General features: G+C 39.8%; 1 long non-coding RNA gene across 4 annotated transcripts; it reads left to right on the top strand.

The window, feature by feature from the left end:
- The first annotated feature begins 1,155 nt into the window (after positions 1–1,155).
- On the top strand, positions 1,156–4,702 carry LOC107820086 (uncharacterized). Of its 4 annotated transcripts, none has more exons than XR_001655861.2 (5): positions 1,156–1,416; positions 1,513–1,538; positions 1,659–1,773; positions 2,150–2,405; positions 4,487–4,702. It is a non-coding gene; the product is annotated as an uncharacterized LOC107820086 (long non-coding RNA). The 4 variants fall into 4 exon arrangements; XR_001655860.2 differs by having other exon boundaries at positions 1,157–1,416; positions 1,513–1,534; XR_001655857.2 differs by having other exon boundaries at positions 1,157–1,416; positions 1,513–1,542.
- The last annotated feature ends 18,233 nt before the right edge of the window (positions 4,703–22,935 follow it).

The raw sequence follows: 22,935 nt of genomic DNA, 5'->3' as shown, positions 1-22,935 counted from the left end.
TGGTGCAGGCCACCGCGGGTCCTGTGGATGTGAAGCACATGGTGGTACATTGTGGATGGAGTACTGGGAAGGTATGGTGTGACTTTGGGGATTTTGTAGAGAGAAGTAGCATTGAGGAGGATTATCTGGAGCACAGGGATATCCATGGGGTCGATATTGAGGCTGAAAGCATTGAGCAGGAATGCCCATTGGATCTTGTCGTTGGCGGGGCTCAACGACATCCTTTCTATTTCTCTTTCTTCCACCCGAAATTACTGAGATGTTCTGAACGTCTTTTGTAGTATCTTTCAATGTAGAATAACTCATGATTTTGCCTGACTTGATTCCTTTCTCTACAACCTTCCCCATTTTTACCACATCACTGAAAGGTTTACCCAAGGCGGATGACTGAAGTAGGTGGGCCCCTGTACTTATAGGAAAAGTTCAACCATTTCTTCTTCACCAACTGGAGGGCTGACCCGAGCAGATTGTTCCCTCCATCTGAGGCCAAACTCCTTAAAACGTTCATCGGGTTTCTTTTCCATCTTAGATAGGGAAGAGCGGTCTGGGATAATGTTTAGATTGTATTGAAAGTGTCGAACAGAATCTTGAGCCATGTCATGCAATATATGCCATTTACTGACATCTTGACGTATATGCCATTCCAAGGCTGCCCCAGTTAAGCTCTCACTGAAATATGCCACCAAATCATCGTTCCCGCCAGCACTTCTCATTTCACTGCAATAACCCCTCAGATGGGCTACTGGATCTCCACGCCCATCATACAAGTTAAACTTTGGTATTTTAAATCCCGCGGGCAGATGAACATCAGGGAACATACACAAGTTATTGTAAGACATGTTAATCTGATTTTCCATCCCTTGCATGCTCCTTAAGGACTATTCTATACCTTTCAGCTTCCTGGATATCTCATCTCGCCCTTCTTTTCCTATGAACTTTTCATTTTCAACATGAGGCTCATTCCGAGGGTTCTGATTGTATGAGTCAGGAACCTTGTGGGCAACCTCTGAGGGGTAATATTGGGCATTATGAGCTTTGAGTGGGTGTTCATTGTTGGATCTATGAAGGGAAGATTGTTAGCGGCAATTATTTTGTGGCAATAGCTTAATGGCCGCTAATTCATTTATGTATGGAGAAAGATTACTGGCAAATAGATATTGGCCAGGAAAAGATAGTCTTGTACCGGAAAAAAAATGACTGGCCACTAAAGCAACTAATTCAAAAGAAATTTTACTATTTTATCTTCCCTCACTTTTTTTAACACCACTTGGATATTCCCTCCAATTTCTCAAAATAACAAAATAAAATTTGGAAAATTTGGGAATACTGCACAAAGACTCGACCTATCTCGCCGCTGCTAAAACCATCACTGCCACTGCAACTCATTTCTATCTCACCACCGGCCACCAATTTCAGGTAACACAACTATCTCTTTCTACTCTCTTGTTATCTCACCCGTTTATTTATTAGATCTCATACATATTTTCATATTTCTCTTTCTTTCTTTTACAGTTCTCCGATTCGAAATGATAGTGTATGTATGTATGTATAAATCCTTGTACATATATTTATACACATGAATTTCTGTTAATTTTATTCTAATTTGATCAATTTTCCTCACATTCTCACAATTGCTAAGGTGATTTTTGTATATCTAGGGTTGGAGTAGTTCCCCTTCATCATTTTTTGAGAAAATCAAATGGTCGCTCCACCTGCTTTAGCCTATCACGATTAGAGATTACCTCATCAAGCTCCTTTTGATTGGCAATAGCAGTAAGTTCATTTTTTGTGTGTACGTGTGTGTATGTGTAATAATATTTATGCATTTGATATGTCGAGGGGAAGGGATTCCATATTGAAAATAGTCTTTGACAATGTTTAGCTTAGTGAACTTCTCCTTGAAGTTGTTTGGTTAAACTATTTGTCCGCAAATTTTTTTTAGTATTGGTGATAACTTCTGTAAAAGAATAGAGAAGAACGCTTCAAGTATAGAACCTTGTGATTGAATATGTGGATACTCTATTATAAAGATGAAGGCTTATTATTGAAGATCTTGCCTTTGCTTCTGAAGTTGAATAGTTTAGATGATTATTTAGATGCTTGGTTGTTGACAGAACTTTTGACCTTGTGATAATTTAATTTTTGACAGACGTTTTCTCTCGTTAGCAAGCCCAATTATAAAAATGTATCAAAATAGGTAGGCTTCCTTCTTAACTTCAGGTTTCTTTATAGTACTTTTACTTGTTTTTTATAGTACATTGGAGAAATGTCTCCAAATGGTGATATTTTATAATTCCTCTGAAGGAATACCTTATTTCTTGATTTTGTTATTGTTCTTGAGCGGATTCCGAAATTGAGACATGATGTTCCTGGAGTACCAATTATACTTGTTCGAACGAAGCTAGGTTAGTAACTCTTATTTAGTCTAATTTCATTGTTAACTCATTAACTGTTCAGTTTTTAAACTAATATATCTATTTGGTTCAAGTGATATTTGTTGTCTACATTCTATCTGTCAACTTTGTCAACTTCATTTTCATTGTCGATAATTTTATTAGACTATGATTGTATTCTTTTCTGAATATCTTGTCTTCTCTTTATGGAAGAGAATGGAATGTTAGATATATGCCCTATGTATGTGGATGAACACTGAAATATTATATTAAAAAAGAGAATATTTTTTCTTTATAGTTTTCATTGTCAAAAGTTATTGAGTTATTTTTATATATATTTATTGTTACTTTGGTATGCTGAAAGATGGGCTATATTGTTGATATGCTATTAGTAGATGAATAATTTGAATTAAGTATGATTAGGCATGAGGTTGAAAGGTGTTTTCTTGAAGTTTCATTTATTGTTTGAAGAGAGCAAAAAGCTGAAAGTTTAGGAGTTATAATTTGCTAAAAATATGTCTACTGTTGCATTAAATTACATAAAGTAATCTCTATGCTGAAACATAGAACTTTTAGCCAAAATTATCCCTTATGTTTAGGGATAGGCTTAACTTTGTCCTTTAAATATAATCCTAATCACTATTTGTCCTCTAAGTTTGTAAAACTTGAGCACACTTAGTCTCACAAATAAAGAATATCCACTTTCATTAGAAAACTAATAGCAGAGCACACTGTGATCTGCACGTGATGCTTAATAACCTATAAATCGTCGATATCTTTCCCTTTGAAGAATACCCTTCTTCTCGAATGAACCTTTGCATGTCTGTTACAACAGTAAAAATCCCTAGCATTCTTGATTTATATTCAAGTCTTTAATACTTTGGTTCATTCTAGCAATGATTATTAGGAGCAATGGCATAAGAAATCCTAGTTATAGTGAGTGTACTAGAAGTCTGTAATTCAGTTTTGCACAAAACTACTTCAGCGACTGCTCCTACAAGTCGATATAGCTTTTGATATTTAATTAATTTTCCAGTTCTAGTTGTAGTTTTGGCTCTTCATTTGGACAAACTCACGTGTCAATTGGAGATAATTCATCTCTCGGTAAAAATACTACTACGAAGTAATGGGTTCTCCTTCCTTTTTCTTTCCATATATAATTGTTTTGTGATGCTCTCATTTTTCCTCTATACATTTTCCTTTTTACTACAAAACACACTGCTTTCATTTTCTTTTCCCTATCTTACAACCAAAATCAGATCTTTGCAAGTTATGCTGAAAAATGATATTGTTGTGATTGGAATTTAATGTTGTGACATGTGAAGCGAACTAGTTTCTAGAAAAAGCGGTATTTGTGCATTTCTTATAACATCTATAAGAAGACTCATTGAAGTCTAGTGCATTACAGTTAGTTTTCTAACAGATTTGGTGCTTTATGTTGCTGAGGCTAAATGTGCTCAAGTTTAGCAAATTTAAAGGATAAATAGTGCTCAAGGTTATATTTAAAGGATAAAGTTAAGCTTACCCTCAAAGATAAGAGATAATATTGGCTAAAAACTCCTGAAACATAACTGTGTGAACTTAAAAATCCAACTACTTAAATGAGTTTTAACAATGATGTTGTCTACTTCATGTTACCATTCGAAGAAGCTATTATGCAATTTCTTTTCCCATAGAATCATGAACAATGATATTTCTATCTCATTTATATCCGGAAGTGTCATAGCTATATAAATATATTTGTCACCGTAAGAGTTATTGTGAAGAATAGATATTACGGCGTCTCAAAGATCTAGGATTGGCTAAAGACAAAAGAAAATGCTCTTTGTTAAGTGTAGCACAATATATTTTTATTAGAACTGGCGTTTGACCTTCTTCGTACTCTATAAATCTTTTTGAGGCTTGTTATATTGTAATGGTTAGCAGGAAAAGAAATGCATTTCCTGTACACTTGATTTTGACTAAATTTTGTAGTAGCAATTCCTTGATATGCCGCCGATATAAGTATATAAAGGTCAAGTAGTTATTTTTCTTGACTATTGATGAACTTTATATGTTGTTTATATTATATTTATTTTATTTTATCATTTCAGGTCATGTGATGTTCAAAGACATGGCATGTGGAAGTTATTGTGATCAGGAGTTGGGAGAATCTGTCCGATGTAACTTATTATCGAGCTTATAGCTACTTAATAAAATAATTAATTAGACGCGAAATGTTATTGGATTCAAATAATTTAGCATTCTTTATGTTGTTTGCACTCTCAAATTATGGATTTAATGAAATGCATTAAGTTGATTACAGTGAATTATTATTGTTATTATTATTATTATTATTATTATTATGGAATATAAATAGGTACAACATGCATTACAAATGTTGGAATAGTTCTTTCTATATTTTAGCAGCAAATATAAAAACACCAAAATATCCTCTTTTTGTAACAATTAGATTTAATCGTCCATAACAAAAGTCATTAATAGATGAAAAAACCTGAATTCTAAAATCGCTTTAGCGGACATTGTATTTGCCACCAAAAGAGGTACCTTTTATCGGTTATTAAATTGGTTTTAGCGGCAATAATAAAGGCTGCAAGATGTATCACCTTTGGGAATGTCGGGGGGATTTTAATGGTCATTGCAATTGCCGGAAAATAAACGTCGCTGAAACTCAAGGACTTTTATCGGCCATAAAAGGAGTCTTTACCAGCACTTGGTCTAATGGCAGCCAATAGCTCTTCCGACGCCCGTTACAACGACCAAAAACTAATTGCCGGTAAAAGATTTTGCGGCCTTTTTTATTGCCGCTAATAAGTATTTTAATTGCCGCTAAAACCATTTTTTGTTGTAGTGTGAAGGGAAAATTGTTGAGAAGTTATGATCATGGGGATAGTGGATATGACAGAAGGACAATTTTTAGGAAAGGTAATTGGAGGACGAGTGATGGAGCTGCTAGGGTGGTTGGGAAAGCTGTCATAAGCGGGTGGATCTGGAGAGTATGGGGGATCATCTGGCACTATGATCGGAGTTTGGGTAAGGGTAGCATCTAAGAAGCTAGGTAGTGGTGAGGCCCAGTCATCCAAGTATGATACATGTCCGTCATGTGGTATCTTAACATCCTTACCTGTTCAACCAACCCATTGCCCTGTTCAACCAATTGCTTTTGGTCACCAGTATCAATCGACCCAATTCCGTTGTCGTCTGCCATTGCCTTTCGACCTTATGTTGTAGAGAAGAGTTACCACTTTAAGAACCACAAACCAACCACCCTTCTGCTATAATGAAGATAACAAAAGGAACAAAATGAAGTCATCACGTTAGTGTTAGGGCATTTAACATACGATAATCTCACATTATGTGTGATGCACTTAGTCATAATTAACGGTTCAAGAATGAATTCGAGGGTCACAAGGTCACTTGACATCATCCCAATTTGTCCATTTGATTTTTTTTTTTTACTTTTCTAGCACTTCTTGGCTTGTTCATTTTCCTTTTCTTTTTTTTGTTAGTTTTTTTTTGGATTTTTTTAAAAAAAAATGATTCGATCGAACCCTATGTAGGTTGCCTACGTATCATGACGCCGCATGAATCAGATCTTTGCGTAGTTCGGGAAAATCGAGAATAGAGTAAACAAACTAACGTTCTCTTTTTCTTTTTCTTCTTTCCTTTTTCTTTTTACCTTAATGACTACTCTGATGAGAAAAGAGAAACAAAAGAACCAAATCCTTTTTTTTTGAATTTTCTAGACTTAATATTCTATAACCTATTCTAAACTCAAGCTTAACGAGCATATATTTTTTCTTTTTTTTTCTTTTTGAAACAATCACTCTATGAGAAATTATTAAGGAAAAAACCCTACAAGAGAAAAATATTTTTTGATTTTTTAGGAGGACAATCTAAAGAATAAACCAAAGAAAAAATATTTTGAATTTTCATTTGATATCCCTGAAGAAAGATTTCGAAAGGAGAAATGAACAAGATAGAAAATGTTTTTGGATTTCAGTTTTTGATTACCTAAGGAAGAAACTTTAAAGATAAACAAAAGATACAGTATGTTTTTTTCTTCTATGTACAATATCCTAAAGTTCTAGTGAAAATAAAAGATTTTTTTTTTCATTTTGCGTTAATTTCTCAAAGAAGAACCTCAAAAGAAAATCTTTTTGGATTTTTTGAATTAATATCTTGAAAGAAAACTTTTAAAGAGGTACTAAAAGAAAATTCCCTTTTTTTTTTTGAATTTTTAGTCTTAATATACTAAAGGAAATATAAAAGTAATTTTTATTTTGAGTTGTAGATATTAGCTTTCTAAAGGAAAAGCCACCTCAAAATTTCTTTTTTCTTTTTAATTTCTAGGAATAGTATTTCTAAAGAAAATTCTACCGGAAATATAAAAACGCAAAATATCTTTTTTTTTGGATTTTTGATTTATAATGCATTTTTCAAATACAAATTAGGAAATAATAACACAAGACTCGACAAACTTAACTAGACTATGACAGACTCTAGCATCAACTAAATGACTGAATATTACTGTACAACATTAGAAAGTAAAACATGAACAATAGACTCAAAAACATAAAAAGGCTCCTCAGGCAGCTCCTGAATGCAGTGGTCCTTCGGTATCTGTCATGCTCAAACTCCGGTAAGTAGATCTACACCTGTATGAGAAAACTTGAACTAACACTATGTGAGACAATAACATTCCCTACTAGACACATGCAAGACATAGTTGTGACTGTTTTTTTTTAAAATTTTATCCCATGTGGCTAAAAGTAGCTAAAAATGCAAGATTTGGTTAAGACCTTGCGAAGCCAAGAACCTAGACTCACTAGGAAGACCGGACCCTATGTGGATTGCCTACGTATCACGCCCCGAAAGACGAGAATCAGGTATGCGTAGTTCAGGCAGATTGGATATGGGCGAGAATTAAAAAAACAACTAATTTAGAGAAAAATATATTTTGAAAAATGATGAAACATGTAAACTCTTTTTGGATTTTCTTTTTCCTTTTTTTTTTTGATTTTTTTGGGAAAAAGATTGGAAAGCGTAAAATCTTTTTGGATTTTTCATGTTTTTTTTTGTCTTTTTCTTAACAAAAATGTGAAACAAAATATAACTGGGCCCTACTTGCTCTATTTTCACACTTAACCCCTTTTTTCCTTTTTTTTTTCTTTTTTCATTTGCCCTCGACTATTATTGGTCCGCCAAATGACCATTTTACCCTTGAAGATTGCAAGTAGCACATAGGATGCATCAGGATGGTCTTTTATTTTTGGGTACACCTGTCCTAGACGGACCCAACCCCTGTGTTGAGTCCCCAAAGTTCAATGCACATGATGCAAACGAACGTGCCTACTAGGGATTCGACATGAGGTTATATTATTCTAAGTTTAAACCTGGGGTTGTGTTCTTGACCTGGCTTACCCGAGCGGACGACTCGAGCCGAAGAGGGGGCAACATACCGGGAGCACGAAAGTCTACCCGGCCTTGTTGTTGGCCCAACCTCGTTCTGTTTGGTATAACTTCTAACAGAAAAGTGGGCCACGCGAACGTGTGCACCATTTTTAGAAGACTTAGAGGGGTGGCATAAGAAGGCAATTTAATATAACTCAAATAATATCAAAGCGGTAAATAAGCGGCAATTAACATATTAGGCCCACAAATACAGTAATATTAACGAACAATAAAGCCAAGCATAGATTATATTAACAATCTCGAATTCTTGAACCCTGAACCAGAAGTTCGGGGTTCTTATCCCTAGCAGAGTCGCCAGAGCTGTCACACCTCCTTTTTCCTACCACCGAAAAGAGAGTATTAAAAGAGTTTTTTCCAATTTAAGTGACAATCGAATCAAGATTATTTATTTAAAATCAGAGTCGCCACTTGAGATAATTTATGGCGTCCCAAGTCACCGGTTTAGAATCTCGAATCGAGGAAGGTTGACTCTATTTACGGTCTGTGAAAACAGAAATTCGAGTAAGGAATTTTGTTAACCCAGAAAAAGGTGTTAAACATTCCCGGGTTCAGTGGTTGTAGCACGGTCGCTTTGATCATACTTGGCTTAATCAAATTGTCTAGTTGCTCGTTTTGGAACCTATGTGCTTTCACCTATTTCAATTAGGAAATTAACTAAAACGAGTCATGCGTACGTGTACTCATTTCGTTTGGCACGTAAAAAATTATGTCACGCGAACGTGTCCACAATTAATAACACTTTATTATTATTAAGAAGAGTTTAACCGAAGTTGCGTGAATGCATACACCAATTTATTTTTTGGGAATCGTAACTATGTCCCGCGAACGGGTACACAATCGCGATGATAGATTAGAAGCAGGCCTAAAAATTAGCTACAGATATTCATTTTAGAAACCGTAATCATGTCACGCGAACGTGTACATAATCATGATAATAAATTAAAACGCGCCTAAAGGTTCGCCTACCCGGGTGATGACGGCCTAGCATGCTAATAGCGGTCAACTTAATAAAGCAGTCTTCACCTTCAATTCCCAAACCCCACGACCATTTATCATTGCCTTTCCTACTCTAACTTCACTATACAATCAGGAATTCATAAAATAACAATCAACATTCTTAGAGACTTTAAACTGATTTTAAATAAAATAAAATAAACAAATCAAACCAGCAATACTAATGAACAGAACGATTAAAGCCTATCAAACAAAGGTAAGCATGAAACTCATTTAAAAATATTCAAACAACTATGTAAAGGGAAACAAAATGAACCTTTGTTTTCTTCCGAGTTAGTCAAATGGACATTTTATTGATGAATCATCCAAAATTGCAAGTCAAAATATGAACTAGAGAATGACCCCAAATGGAACACGGACTCGACGACCTCGAACGGGATAGCTCAGAGCTGGTAACCAGAACCTCTGACTGGAGCTTCGGACGGGATGGAACAAAGCTAGTAACCGGAACAAATTGCACACAATTTATTGACTCACTATTCTTGAATTCTATCCTTGAACTAAAATAGAACCTCATTCGCGATCCGGAAATACAAAACGAAATTCCCTAGACTTATGGTTTTAGACTGATTTTCTGGTAATCCATAATAGTAGTGATGTTGGTGGTTTATTCCTAATGTTTGGAGATGATTTTAACGGAGGTTTTATGGTGGAATTGATGGGTTTTGGACTAGTTCGAGCTAGAGCTTTGGATCTGGAGATGGTGGTCATTTTCAGGTGGTCTAGCTGTTGTTTCTGGCGAGTTAGAGGCTAGCAGCGGCTGTCCATTCTTGTGTGTCTAGGTCTTGTCCAGCTGGTCTGTTTGTGTTTATGGCTGCTGCTGCAGCTTCTAGGGTTGCTGGTCGTTTTTTGGTTAGGAAGCAACCATCGAAAATGGCTGCTTCTTCTTTTAGAAGATGATCGATGGGGGTGGTGGTGGTGGTGCGAGGTTCTATGGTAAAACGGCGCCTGATCTCTTAGGGGTCTAGGGTCTAGAGTCCCTTTTTGGCCGATAGTCTTGTGTGTATATATCTTAGAGTCTAGGTTATTTTTTTTGTTTGTATTTTTGGTTATATAGAAATGTTTTTTAAGTTAAGGGGTATGAGTTTGATATTATTGGGCCTTAAAATTGGGTCAAAGACTAAAAAAAATGGACTACAAGATTAAAATGAGATAAACCGACTCAAAACTAACTCTTCCTTCTAAATATACAATTTATAATATAAAAATATAAAACTAACCTTAATTAATTGAACTAAACTATATTAAAACATCGAATTATTTTTGTGTTTTCAAGATTATATAAAAATAAAAATAAGGTACTATTTTTGTATATTTTTTATTCAAATTTATGAAAGATACATAAACTAGAATATTTTTTAATTTTCATTTTTTTTGTGATGAATTAAAGTAAAAGAGTTAAAATTAGTTGAAATAAAGATATTAGGCCTAAACTAAATATTTGCATGCTAAAATATAAAAAATCTTGGGGAGGATCAAAAAACACATGTCTACAACCGCAGTCCTATTTGACGTATTTACCTTATATACCGACCCGTACTCCCACCTCTTAGGGAGGGACGATAGCATACTGTGTGATTCTTTGAAATAACGGGCGTATCCTGCCTTATTTTCGTACCCACACGCACTATGTGACTTATAAACAAAGTATGACTTGTTTCCCTTATTGTTTGCGCATATCGGACGAGATCGGATTGGGACTCGGTCTCGAAGTCCCAACGGGGAAAGTAAGTCCAACCCACGAAAAGCCTAGATGTGACTGATGACGAAGCCAAACACGGCTGCCAAATCTGAAACCGCCATTCGAGCACGGGGCGAAGCTAGTGACCCTACAACGCCTTTCCCCCCTTCACCGACTTACCAGGCAAAGGTAACAAGCAATTTTGTTTGGATTTAACTTATCGTACTCCCTTTTTGGCTCAGAGCAGGAACACGAGCGTTCTCACAGGTACACGAACAAGGAACGAACGCCACCAAACACACCAGGAAAGTGTTCCGTACCGTACCATCTCGCAAGCAATGACCGAGCAAAATCCCTCTGCATCATACCGTACTACAAATAATAAAAACAGCTCAGAATAGGCCAACATTATTAAGAGACAATCTCCGGAACCGGGGATTGGGTAACGGGCCCATGAAGCGTATAGTCTCCCCAACACTGGCAAAGCATGGGCTTAAAAAGCTTGGTGCCCAGTAATCCGTGCAATAAGTTTATCGCCTATCTCGCCAACGGCCTCTCCAGGCCAGGCAATGAAGGGACCAGATAAACCAGGACTCCATCGACGCAAACTATGCAATGACGCATAGTACTCTCTAATGAAAGCAAAATTAAGCAAATCGGGACTCACCCCGATGCACGTACAAACAATGCGGTAACGGGTAATGGTCTCCAATAAAAATAACGCAACAGACAAATCTCGTTATCCCTCCAAACCCGCATATCGCCAAGAAAATAAAATTTGACTTCGCTCGAAGACACAACGGGTTACGATACGATTTCACTCGAATTAATACCGCTACGGACATCGGCCATCGCCAAATGGGTTACGATTCGATTTCACTCGAATTAACACCCTTACGGACATCGGCCATCACCAAACAAAAGGAAAGTTCGACCTCGCTCGAACCTATAATGGGTTACAATTTCGATCTTGCTTAAATTTGCCCCCTTACGATTGTCGGCCATCGCCAAATGGAAGTAAAAGTCGCCCACCCGAATCGACAAATTAAAGTTCGACCCCGTCGAACTTATAATGGGTCATAGTTCAGACTCACATGAGCTCGCCCCCTGCCACCGCTAATCTCACTGTGCAAAACTGACTTCGCCCAAGTTGGCAACTGTATGTTCGACCTCGCTCGAGTATATAAGTCAAAACTGACTTCGCCCAAGTTGGCAACTCTAAGTTCGACCTTGCCTGAATATATAAGTTAAAACTGACTTCGCCCAAGTTGGCAAGTCCAAGTTCAACCTCGTTCGAATATATAAGTCAAAATTGACTTCGCCAAAGTTGGCAACCCTAAGTTCGAACTCGTTTGAATATATAAGTCAAAATTGATCTCACACAAGTTGTCAAGCCTGCATTCCACCTTGTTCGAATATATAAATCAAGGTTGATTCCGCCCAAGTTGGCAAATCAGAAGTCAACCTCGCCCGAACTTGCAGATCCAAAGTGACTTCATTCGAACTCACATAACGAGATCCGACCTCACTCAGATCAAGCGAACTAGATCCGCCCTTATTCGAGTTCCTAATTAAAAGATCAGGGACTCATCACGGAGAAATCCGAAGATCTTCTCCCCGAGAAAGAAAAAACAAAAAAAAAGGGAAAGAAGGAGAAAGAAAGTCAAAAGATACACAACAAGGGCGAAGCAAATGTTTTATTCAAATGTACATACGCAAGAGCCGCGCCTTACAAAAGGCCAAAAACGGGACCCCAAGAAAAATATGAAAATAAACAACAAAAGAAAAAAACAGTGAGTACAAAAGTTGCAGCAAAGTTTCACTCGGCGTAATCTCCACCGCCATTATCCCCGGCATCATCGTCATCTGAAGGAAGCTCATCTTCAATCTCATCACCCTCACTAGCCTCCAGTGTCGCAGGGTCATAACCACAGGCAAGACAAGCCTCGCGCGCCTTCACCCGAGCATCTTCAAAGGTAGCCTCAAGAACGTTCCCCGCCTCTCACAAACCCTTATATATATCACGTTGGGCCTTAGCATGGACCCATAGCTCATACAAGCGGCAAGGAACAGTAGCCGATGCAGACTCTTGAGGGGGAGTTTAAGCCAATAACTATGCTTCTCAGCCTCGAGAGCCGCAACTCGGTCTCCTAAGCTCGAAGCTTCCTGATCAAGCTCAACAATCCACTCCTCGAGCCGTGCCTCCCTCATCGTAGCCCTCGCCCTTTCAGATTCCTGCTCGGACTTGAGGACGTGGATAGTGTCTTCCAGTGCCGCTGCCCTCGCCAAAGTCGACACTCAATCACCTTCGGCTGTCTCAAACTCGTCCTCTTTCCTTTCCAGCTCGGCCACCTTCTCCGTCCATTCTGCACTAAGAGTGTCAACTCTAGTAGCATTTTGCTCAAGCTCAGCTCGTATAAACAACACCTTTGCTTGAAGGTCCTCGCACTCCGTGACAACCCTTTTGCCCACCTCAAGCTCCTCGTCTTTGGCGCGAAGAAGCTCCTCAAGCTCACTGCATTCTTGGATAGACCGCATCAGTTCCTCATCTCTTTTCTCCAGCTCCTCCCTGACGGACCGGGTCGTTCTAAGCTGCTCGTGCATCTCACGGCACCTATTGCGATATCGCAGATACTTCTTGACCATTTTTAGAAAAATCTCGGCCCACGTCTTAGCCCTACGAGCGCTCTCGATCTCCAGCACGTAAGTCTAAAAAGAAAAGAGAGGAGAAAGAGTCAGTAAGGATAAAGGTCACAAAATAAAGAAAACAAAAGAGAACTCACCCTTAGGCCCATCACGGCCACACCGCGTGACAACCTAGAGTCGCTGACCTACTGAAGAGATCCTCTTTTAGCGGTAGAGCATAGAAGATCGAACTGTGGCACCAACTCCACCGTATCTTGCAACAAGTTGAAATCCGACAGAATTTTGAGTATGCGGGAAGGGCCTTCCGCTTTTACCTCAGTCCTAATAAAGCCTTCCTCGAACATATGTCCTCAGGGTCAATGTCGGATTCAGATTCATAATCTTCAACCATGACGCCCTTCCCCTTCTCATTGGTCGAAAAAGGGGCGCGGTTCAGCCGAGATGTCGATGGGCCGCCCAAAACAGTAACGGAAGCCTCATAACTCCTTCCCACAGACACAGTAGCCTCATGAACACTCGCAATGAGCGCCATCTCCGCCTCCTGGATGGCACCACTGCCAGTTTCGGGTACCATCGAAACATGGCCGCCCCTCGAGGACGTCTCGGCTATAGAAAACCCTTCCCCTTCCAACACCATCCTCCATCTCTTTGATGGGGCCTCTCCACTACCGGAGCGAGAAGATTTGCCCATTGCACGTACTGCAGGGACTAGAGTCTCCGGTTAAGAAGTAACCTCTAAGTGGACAGCGCCGCGGGCGTGGTCCGACGAGTGGCCAGACTCTCTACGCCCTCTCCTGTAATAACTCTTGGTGTTGACCGGACGGAGGGCACCGGTTGGCAGAATGTGAGCGGAGGAGCCCTCATCCTTCTCACTCATCTCTGACCTGTCAATAAGGAAGGATTTGATCATATAACAACAGGGTTAAAGAAACTGTAAAGCAGAGAACAAAGCAAAACCAAAACGAGCCAACTCACCAGTACGACGTTTGCGCCTAAACTTCTCATGGAAAGGCGCCCACTCACGAATCCCCATCGTGTGGGGGAGAATTGCGCTCACCCACTTGCGGATATCAGTGACTAGCAGGGGAGGCATTCACTCGGCTGCAAAAGCAAAAACAAATCCTCAGCGAAATCGTTAAAAGAAAACGAACGACGACCGTCTTAAAAAAATTGCAAAAAGTAAACAAAAGAAAACTCACGAGCAAAATTTCACGTCTCAAGAAACCCTGTTGGGTTCGACATGACGTGCTCTATTTGGACATAGAAGTAGCTCTCCTAAAAGTGGTGATTGGCCTTATCGTCCATCTTCACCACTAAACTCTTAGTTCCTCGATGACGCATATGAATCATCGTACCCCGAAGAAAATGGGGGGCGAAGAGGTGGAGCACGTGCCCTAGAGAAATTTCTCGGTCGGCCAGCTCCGCATACTTGATGAGCATGAGGAAGATCTTGTACGCATGCGGAGAGAGTTGAGCTGGTCACACCTTATAGAAGCGGTGGAAATTTGCCACCAAGGAAGGAAAGGGAAGAGTGTACCCAATAACAAAGGGATACATGTAAAACGCGCAGTAGACCGGGCGGTATAAATGCACTATGTCCTGATCCGCCCGCATTATTTTAATATGATCGGGAATTTCCCACTTGGCTTTGAGCTCCGTGATCGTTGCAGCATCCATCGTGGAATGAACGAGCGCCGGTTCATCTCCGGTAGCGCTATTAAAATCAGTCTTCGTCTTTCCCGGGCGGGAAATCACCTCATCCACCGTCGGAAACTCCTCGTCTTCCACCACTTCCACTCCCTTTTCAAGTAGGGATATGTCATTTTCCGGCACCGGTGCACCTACAGCTTTGTTAGAGTGGGAAGAAGCACTAGCCATTTGTTTTCTTTGATCGAAAGAAATGAAAATGATGAAGGAAAAAGACAATGGTCACAGAGAATCCTAGTAGAAGTAGGAATATGAGAGACTAAAGAAGGAGGAAAAGATTTGTGAAGTTCTTTCTTAAGCAATTGAAGAATGTAACATTCAAATGAGGGATTCCCTATTTATAGGGATGTAAATACCCTGAGTGGGAAAACTAAGAGCCACCAGTTAGAAAATAGAAAGGGCACAAGAAACAACGCAATGCATAGGAAATGTGCACCATAATGACATGGGAAGTATTTATGACATCCTATACTAATGTGACGGTCCATTTCTGAACTGACGTAACGGCCCGACACAATTCTCGAAGTGTCACGTTGCTACCTCGCCAAGAGGAACCCCCTCCTCGTGTAACACATTCAAATTTCTCCCAATTTTGAACCAATATAGTCTGCCCATTGAGCTCGCCAAGAGGCGACCCCAACAGGCGGAGGGACTAACGATATGGGTCGAAATCTGACCACACGTGAATTAGCGCTAAAAGGAGTGATAGGGGGTCGACTAAGTAGTGGTCGTACCCACAAGGCGTAATAATGATTAGTATCTCGTTCACTGTCGAGATCGAGCTATCAGAAAGCTTGTAGCGCAAAATATGTACCGTAATGCTTAAGGGAAGCGATGAAAAGTATAATCAAGAGAGAGGGTACTTTGGCTAAAGACCGTTGGACAAAAGGAAATATTTATAATACATATAATAGATAAGAAGACAAAAAGGGGGCTTCTCTCTCTTTCTCCCACAAAGAGGAGGAGGGACAGAAGAATACGAGAAACTCTCCAACAACAATAAAACGGAAGCTTAGATCTCGGTTGGAAATCTTTGTAATCATCATTGCTGAATCAATAAAGATAGCTCATAACTATCAATGACATTCCTTCTTTTCCTTCTTTGCTCTTACGTTACAGAACAATACGTCAAAGATGTAAGCTTATCATTTATATTTGATGTCTTTTAATAATCTCAAAAAGAGTTATAAGCTCGGTTATATTCGATTCTCGTATTCAATGTGCTTAGATCTAGAGTTAATTATTCTTGGCTAAGATTTATCCTCTATTTTCATCATTAATTAGTTTAAAAAAAAGCTTAATAATTTTTGGTCGAACAACGGAGTACATGAATAAGGTGTTCAACCAGTATTCCCATGAAACTTTTAATCTTAAGGGTTCCAAGCAAAATATATAGTCGTTTTCAACATATATATACACTTAATATTCAGATTTTTTGCCGAAGTGAACATGGTCTGGTGACCCCTCTTTTACATGAATAGGTCCGTCTCTGCTCACAAGTAAAGTTTGACCAAGGGGGTGTGTACACAAACCTTACCCCTACTTTTTGTGTAGGTCGAGAGGCTATTTTCTTTAGACCTCCGCTCTTGTCAAGGGTGAGCTTATGTGAGTGTAATTATTTATTTGCCACCTTTAACGGAGCACAATAATTCGATTTGATTAATTGTGCACGTATAACAGTATTCTTTTAGCAATTCTAAAGAGATCTAATGGTCCGCATAAATTCTTTTACTAGTTAGAAAAATAAATTTCATGCAATTCGTGTATGAAATGTCGGATCGAAACGATCTAAAATTATTTCTCAAATCGAAATAAAATTCTGCTATTGAACAATTGGTATAGCTACAGTAAACAACATAACACTTTTTTCACATTAGTTGTATTGGTATCACGGTATTTTGGATTGTCATGCAAGATTATGACTTCTCTTTCCATAAAAGGAACTCGGATTTTAAAAAGAAAGGTGAAACATGCCCAAGAATTTTCATGTTTACTAATGTTAGAATCATTACATGCATGAATCATGGGGTTGTTGCCTTCCCATGCACATTTGCTCCCTTTGCTGGTTGACAATGGACATCACCCCCCCCCCCCGGCCCTTCCCCCTCTTTTTTTTTTTTAAGTAAAAAAAATGGACATCCTTGGACTTTGAAATATCTTCATGCACATTTCTTATTCCTAGAAATTGATCCCCATTCTACCTATTTATGTGAAAAAAACAACAATAATACACTGAGTGTATTTTCATAAGTGGGGTTTTGGAAGAATAATGTGTATACAAATCTTACCTCTACCTTGTGCAGGTTGAACCGTTGAAAGCTATTTTCGATAGACCTTCGACTTAAGTTAAGAGTGAGTTAATGTGAGTTTAATTATTTGTTTTCCACCTTTAACGGCGACACAACATGATATTGATTATTAATTTGATTTGATTAATTGTGCACGTATAACAATATTCTTTTAGTAATTCTAAAGAGATCTCACTGTCCGTATAAAATCTTTTACTAGTTAGAAAAATTAATTTCATGCAATTCGTGCCTGAAATGTCGGATCGGAACGATCTAACATTATTTCTCAAATCTAAATATTGAGCAATTGGCGTAGGGCTAGAGTGAACACCATAATACGGGGCGAAATCGATTGTTTTCTTAAAATGACCTACCGAATTGATCGGTTTTTTTGAATATTTATTTTAAATAAAAAACCGATCCACTGAAAAATAAATTTTTTGGGACGCAAAAATAATTTTTTGTATTTTTGCACACAAAAAAAAGAAAAGAAAAGAACATATCGAATTTGGTCGGTTTCATAAAAAGAAAATATGTTGAAAACCCGATTAACTTTGGTTGAATTTTGACCGACCAAAGTTGATTGATTGTCCGTTTTGGTTGAATTTTTAATAGTGGATCGTAAGGAAAGAAAGAGAGGAATAAAGAAAAAAATAGGAAAAAAAACAACAAAATCGACTGAAGTCGATCAGTCAGCCATGATCGATTTTGATCGAATTTCTAGTAGTGGACCGTAAGGTAAAAAAAAGAGAGGAACAAAGAAAAAAACAAAAATAAGGGAGAAGCTTGTAAATAGAAAAATAATTCTAGATTAAGTTATTCTTTTATGTGTACCTTTCTAAGTATTTCACAAGTACTTTCCTCTTGGTCGAGTCATGCCACTTTGCCTTTTGGTTAATTGAGGTTCAAGTTCCATGAATGCATTGAAAAGGTCCCAACTACCTTTTCCTAGAAAGATTTGTGGAATGATTTGCAATTTCCAAGTTATTTATTCATGCTGCGTTAATTTAGTACCATGAATACTCATTGCACGAAGCAAGCTTCTGAAATCAAATAATCTTCTTAAATTACTCACTAAAGGGCCGTTTGGTTTGAGTACGACTTATGTCAGAATAAGTTATATTGATATAAGTTATGCTGAGATAAGTTATGCTAGGTTTAGTTATGCTGAGATTATTTATTATTTATTATTTATTATTTGGTATGTTGTATTAAATATGACAATTGCATAATTTGTAAGAAGAATGTATAAGTTATACCGGTGCTAATTACCCCATCAAACGACCCCCAAGGAGTCGTTTGGTTTGAATACGGGTTATGCCAGGATAAGTTATACTGGTATAAGTTATGTTCAGATTATTTTTTATCCATTGTTTGGTATGTTGTATTAAATATGACAATTTCATAATTTGTAAGAAGAGTGTCCGGGTCCGTTTACCCAAAACATTGATCAAAGTCAAATTAATTCATTTTATGGTCAAAACTTATCATTTTTTTCACAGATTTTCGCATATAGGCTTTCCGGCTACGCGCCCGGACTGCGACGGACGCAAATCGAGGTGATGCTGAAAGAGGTTTTTAAGGCCTCGGAATGCAGAATTCATTTTAAAAATAAGTGATGACCATTTGGGTCATCACATTCTCTACCTTTAAAACAACAGTTCGTCCTCGAACGGACAGAAGAAAGAAGTACCTGAGTCGGGGAAAAAATGGGGATAACGGCTCCACATATCGGAATCGGACTCCCAGATCGATGCCTCAGCAGGCTGACCTCTCCACTGAACATGAATAGAAGGAAAACTCTTCGATCTCAACTGACGAACCTGCCAGTCTAGAATAGCTACCAGCTCCTCCTCATAAGACAAGTCCTTGTCCAACTGGACAGTGCTGAAATATAACACGTGGGATGGATCGCCGTGATACTTCCGAAGCATGGACACATGAAACACTGGATGCACGACTGATAAGCTCGGCGACAATGCAAGTCTATAAGCCACCTCTCCTACTCGATCAAGAATCTCAAACGGGTCAATGAACCTAGGGCTAAGCTTGCCCTTCTTCCCAAATCTCATCACGCCCTTCATAGGCGACACTCGAAGCAATACCCGCTCACCGACCATGAATGCCAAATCACGAACCTTGCGGTCGGCATAACTCTTTTGCCTAGACTGAGCTGTACGAAGCCTATCCTGACCTTGTCCAAGGCATCCTGAACCAGATCCGTACCCAATAACCGAGCCTCTCCTGGCTCAAACCATCCAACCGGAGACCGACACCTCCTACCATATAAAGCCTTATATGGAGTCATCTGAATACTCGACTAGTAGCTGTTGTTGTAGGCAAACTCTGCTAAAGGCAAAAACTGATCCCACAAGCCTCCAAAGTTAATGACACAAGCTCGGAGCATATCCTCCAAAATCTGAATAGTCCGCTCGCATTGCCCGTCCGTCTGAGGGTGAAACGATGTGCTCAACTCAACTGGTATGCCCAATTCTCGCTGAACTGCTCTCCAGAAATGGGAGGTAAACTGCGTACCTCGATCCAAAATGATAGACTCGGGCACACCATGAAGGCGAACAATCTCCCGGATATTGATCTCAGCTAACTTCTCGGAAGAATAGGAGACTGCCACAGGAATAAAATGCATTGACTTGGTCAGCCTATCAATAATAACCCGCACTGCATCGAACTTCCTCTGAGTCCATGGGAGACCAACAACAAAGTCCATAGTGATACGCTCCCATTTTCACTCAGGAATCTCAATCTTTTGAAATGAACTACCAGGCCTCTGATGCTCGTACTTAACCTGCTGACAATTCAAACACCGAGCCACATATGTAAAGATATCCTTCTTCATTCTCTGCCACCAATAATGCTGCCGCAAATCCTGATACATCTTCGCGGCGCCCGGATGAATAGAGTACTAGAAATTGTGGGCCTCCTCTAAAATCAACTCTTGAAGCCCATCCACATTAGGCACACAGAATCGACCCTGCAGTCTCAAAACTCCATCATCACCTAAGGTAACCTGCTTGGCACCTCCGTGCTGCACCGTGTCTCTAAGGACACACAAATGGGGATCATCATACTGCCGATCTCGGATCCGCTCCAATAATGAAGAACGAGTGACTGTGCAAGCTAACACACGGTTGGGTTCAGAAACATCCAACCTCACGAACTGATTGGCCAAAGCCTGAACATCCAAAAGAAGCGGTCTCTCGCTGACCGGAATATAAGTATGACTGCCCATACTGGCTGACTTCCTACTCAAAGCATCGGTCACCACATTGGCCTTTTCCGGATGATATAAGATGGTGATATCATAGTCTTTCAACAACTATAACCACCGTCTCTGTCTCAAATTCAAATCCTTTTGCTTGAACAAATACTGCAGACTCTTGTGATCCGTGAACACCTCACATGCCACGCCATACAGATAATGCCTCCAAATCTTCAATGCATGAACAATGGTTGCCAACTCTAAATCATGAACTGGATAGTTCTTCTCATGAATCTTCAACTGCCACGAAGCATAAGCAATGACCTTGCCATCCTGCATCAACACTGCGCCAAGTCCAATACGAGATGCATCACAATAAACTGTATAAAGCCTTGAACCTGTGGGCAAAACCAACACTGGTGTCGTAGTTAGAGCTGTCTTAAGCTTCTGAAATCTCACCTCACACTCATCCGACCATCTGAACTGGGCACCCTTCTGGGTCAACCTGGTCATCGGGGCTGCGATAGATGAGAACCCCTCCACGAACCGATGATAGTAGCTTGCCAATCCCAAGAAACTCTGAATCTCTATAGATGATGCTGGTCTGGGCCAATTCTTGACTACCTCAATCTTCTTCGGATCAACCTGAATACCCTCTGCTGATACAACATGACTCAGAAATGCAACTGAACTCAACCAGAACTCACACTTCGAGAACTTAGCATATAACTGACTATCCCTCAAGGCCTGAAGAACCACTCTAAGATATTGCTCGTGCTCCTCCCGGTTATGGGAATAGATCAAAATATCATCAATGAAGACTATCACGAACGAATCCAAATAAAGCCTGAACACTCGGTTCATCAAATCCATAAAAGCTGCTGGGGTATTTGTAAACCCAAATGACATCACCAAGAGCTCATAATGCCCGTATCAAGTGCGAAAAGTTGTCTTAGGGACATCAGATGCCCTAATCCTCAACTGATGGTACCCAGATCTCAAGTCAATCTTCGAAATATCGTGTCACCCTGAAGCTGATCAAACAAGTCATCAATACTCGACAATGGATACTTATTATTGATTGTAACCTTATTCAACTGCCGGTAATCAATACACATTCTCATCGATTCGTCCTTTTTCTTAACAAACAACACCGGCGCACCCCAAGGCGAAACACTCGGCCTAATTAAACCCTTCTCAAGAAAGTCTTGCAACTGCTCCTTCAACTCTTTCAACTCAGGCGGGGCCATACGATACGGCGGGTTAGAAATGGGTTGAGTGCCCGGAGCCAAATCAATGCAAAAGTCAATATCCTTGTCAGGAAACTCACGAACAACGGGCATAGAATCAGTAGAAGGAACCTCAGCACTAGAATCACTTACATATGCCAAATAGGCTAAGCACCCCTTCTCAACCAAACGCCAAGCCTTTACATAAGAAATAACACTATGGGTGGAATGACTAGGAGTCCCTCTCCACTCTAAATGAGGTAAACCCGGTAAGTCTAAGGTCATAGTCTTGGCATGCCAGTCCAAGATGGCGTGGTAAGGTGATAACCAATCCATCCCCAATATGACATCAAAATCAACCATGTCCAGAAGAAGAGCAAATCTACATGAGTCTCAAGACCCCCAATCACAACTATACATGAACGATGGACTCGATCTACCATAATAGAATCACCTACCGGTATAGACACATAAATAGGAGCACTCAAAGAATTACTAGGCATGACCAGATACAGTGCAAAATAAGATGACACATATGAGTATGTCGACCCTGGATCAAATAACACTAAAGCATCTCTATTACAAACCAGAACCGTACCTGTAATAACTGCATCTGAAGCCTCAGCCTCGGGCCTGGCTAGAAGAGTATAACATCGGGACTAGGCCCCACCACCTGAGCTACATCTCTGGGACGACCTGCTGCTGGCTGAACTCCACCTCTAGCAGCCTGAGCTCCACCTCTTATACCTCTACCTCCACCTCTAGCACCTCTACCCCCACCTCTAGCTGGTTGGGCGGGCTGTGGAACACCTGGTGCCTGTACCATAGCACAAGAACCCTGATGCTGAGAGCTACTCGGTGCTCGAGGGCAAAACTTGGCAATGTGACCCATATCCCCACAAGTGTAACAAGCCCTCAGCTGCTGAGACTGCTGACCCTATCGACCTGAATGACCACCCCGGAAACTCTGAAGCAGTGGCGCACTAATAGAAGCAGGTGGTGCACTATAGGACTGCTGATCAGAATACTGCTTCTGAGGACCACGGCCACCTGAAGCACCGTGAGAAACTTGGAGTACTGATTGAAAAGGCATAGGAAGATGGCCTCTACCATACGAATCCCTACCTCCAGACGAGGTACCACTGAATCTACCTGAATAATGGGGCCTCTTGTCCGACCCATGACCACCTCCCTATGATGGAATCATCTCCACTCTCCTGGCCACATTGGCCGCCTCCTGGAAGGAAATCTCACTCCTTGTCTCCCTAGCCATCTAAAGATG

Source organism: Nicotiana tabacum, chromosome 11 (genome assembly GCF_000715075.1).
Source record: "Nicotiana tabacum cultivar K326 chromosome 11, ASM71507v2, whole genome shotgun sequence".
Classification (NCBI taxonomy): domain Eukaryota; kingdom Viridiplantae; phylum Streptophyta; class Magnoliopsida; order Solanales; family Solanaceae; genus Nicotiana; species Nicotiana tabacum.
This window is presented reverse-complemented; position numbering and strand designations above follow the sequence as displayed.